The sequence below is a fragment of the Salvelinus sp. IW2-2015 genome, linkage group LG32, assembly GCF_002910315.2.
Source record: "Salvelinus sp. IW2-2015 linkage group LG32, ASM291031v2, whole genome shotgun sequence".
NCBI lineage: Eukaryota > Metazoa > Chordata > Actinopteri > Salmoniformes > Salmonidae > Salvelinus > Salvelinus sp. IW2-2015.
The window spans coordinates 30,100,642-30,103,489 of NC_036871.1; positions in this window are offsets into that span (position 1 = coordinate 30,100,642).

A 2,848-nucleotide genomic window follows, 5' to 3' on the forward strand; every position below is an offset into this window, starting at 1 on the left:
GAAGTGTATATGAACTGAGGTAAACCACTGGGAGCTCTTTAGATGTTAGCTGCTGATAAGAGACCTTCTTCACCCCATTGCATTACTGCAGGCGCTCACACAGTGGAAGTGCTGCTCTCCCTCCTCACACTCTTATCCTTCATCAACACAGACGCTAATCTGAACATAGAGGCTAATTTTGATAGATTGTTTTAGTCTCCTCAGGGCATAATAAGGAATAACACATCAAAGACAAAAATGACTTATCATATTTCTCATGTTACAAATGTGTTTAGTCCAGTCAAGTTTATTTGTCATATGCATAGTACAATGAAATGCTTACGTGCAGGTTCACTTTCGACAATGTGACATAATAAGAATAATAAAAGGAATAGTAAAATAAGCATAATGGAATAATTGCTATGGCTGTTAGGGGTTTACTCTGTTTTCTGAAGTCTCGATAGATTGTGTTTTCCAATGCTCATGGGGAAGACTTAAAGATGAAGGTCTTGTAGGGGCGTTTCCCTGTGCCTGCTGACCTAGGAGCAGTGGTCTGGAGGTGTGTGTGTTCTAGGCATGCAAAGTGTGTCCCTCTCCCAGCAAGCCCAATAAGGCAAGCTAAAATACCCCCCCTGAAAATAGCTTGACAGGCATGTTGATTGCCATTCCCTGCAGTAACTCAAAATGTAACTGGTTCATAAACAATAGATGCAAACTTCACCAGCACTAGTATTAACAGAAACTTCAACAGTCCTGACTCAGTACTGAGGAAAGTACGTGACATTTATTCATGCCAAGTTAAGGTAATGGATAAAAAAGATCACAAGTCACAACAAAGAATAAAAGATACTTGCCACTGAAGATAGCAAGACTATCTCACTCTTTTCATCTCCTCTTTCCTTCTTCCCAGCCTCCTCTTTTTAATGACCCTTATTATTACCATCATACAACAATATACACTACCTCCACTACATCTTGTTGCTGGAAACCATTGTCTACACATCATTATCCTGCTGGTAATCCTTTATGGTGCTCTAACACTTGGCATGTATTTCCTTAATCAACTCTAAAGTAATAGCAGAGTGATGTGCATTGTGGCTCACAATGAGGTGCCAAATCCCTTTATGTCTGGGAAGCTTTACACAAACACAGGAAGTCCAGTGTTTCAAGGCAACGGCGAGGGGAGTAGGAGTCGGAGCCATGGCCTGCGTCTCTCTCTTTCTCCTCTGATGGGCAGCTCAGATTAACGGTGGGTGGTAAACCTGCAACTCATACACCTCATTGTTGCTGTCCAGAAACAACCTAACCTGAGCCCAAGGTCTGCAGTGCACACTGGTTTCATTTTACATCATTGTAATGTATGGCACTGCACAGTAGTGTTCTGCTACTGGGGTGAAATTAAGGTAAACTTTTTTTAATAGGAAGTAATAAAAACAAATGGGCATGGCGCTGGATCTGTGTCAAGAGTTACTCAACACCAACACAACTGAGAAGTTACTATAGCTAAGGCCAGAGTTATACATTAGCATATGACTTGACCAGGATTGGAAAAACTCCTGGCTCCAATTATAGGGATTAATCAAAAGCAGTGGTATTCAACTCTTACCCTACGAGGTCCGGAGCCTGCTGGTTTTCTYTTCTACCTGATAATACATTTCACCCACCTGATGTCCCAGGTCTAAATTAGTCCCTGAATAGAGGGGAACAATGAAAAAAAGAGGTGGAACTGGCTTCGAGGTCCAGAGTTGAGTTGGAGGGATCTAAAGCATACCATAATTTCCCTCTGATTCTGTTATTCAATAGTCTGTCTAAAACTCCATTGGAATATGTATTTGTAGGACAGTGTGGTTGACTCGCCAGAGATCTGAGTAGTCATTCACCCCAAGGCTTTTTGCAGCTTGTCTTCTCTAAAGAATATTCAACTTGACCTAAAGAACAACCCTCCTCACTTACTCCTAAACTGCAGGAGTTTTAGGATGCTTTCTGATAGAATCCACCAGGAAGCCTGGAAGGATTTTGAAGAAACACAAGGAGAGAACCACAGGGACATCCAGTGGTGAGCAGATGTTTTGTAGCCGTCCTAAACGGTCTGATTAACATAGCTTCCTAGATGTCCTCTTTTTTCTTATAAGCGGACTATATAAATGAAAGGGGAAACTAGTGAAAAAGTATTCACATAAACAGCTAATGCCACCCAGGTGGATTACTACACATTGGTGGTGAGCGTAGACTCACCACCAAATAGTACTATTTTGCATTGGTGTATATCTGCAGTGTTGTGATATTTATCTAACACCACTAGATGGCATATTTAGTCAAAACATGTCCAAACCTGACTACTAAACCAGACTAAACCATGTAAAACAGACAGATGGTGCAAATGTTGCAGAAATGCAGAATTGCATATTTTGGAAATACAGCATGTTCCATTCCTCAAAAGGTACACAGCCCACTTTTGGAAATACAGCATGTTCCATTCCTCAAAAGCTACACAGCCCACTTTTGTTTTCAATATCATGGGATGTTCTTCTAAAGATTCCCTAGTTACTTTAGAGACGTACAGTGAAGATTAAATAGTTTATGTTTTGAGCCCTTGGTAAATAGCCTAGGACTATTAGGGTTACCCATTACTTCCGTAATATGAACCCCAAAGCACAATTTCCAAAAATGCATATTTCCAATCAATTTCACTGCTTTGACATGCAAATATAACACGTGGTTACCCATTAGTTATTTCTGAATGTGGCCAAAATCTGCTATACCTGATGACATTTTTATGTCATTTTGGATAACCAGTCCAGAAGTCTGAAGAGGGAGGGCACGGGAGGAAAATGAAAAAAATAACCCTTTCGTGTGTCCCTGAAAGCCT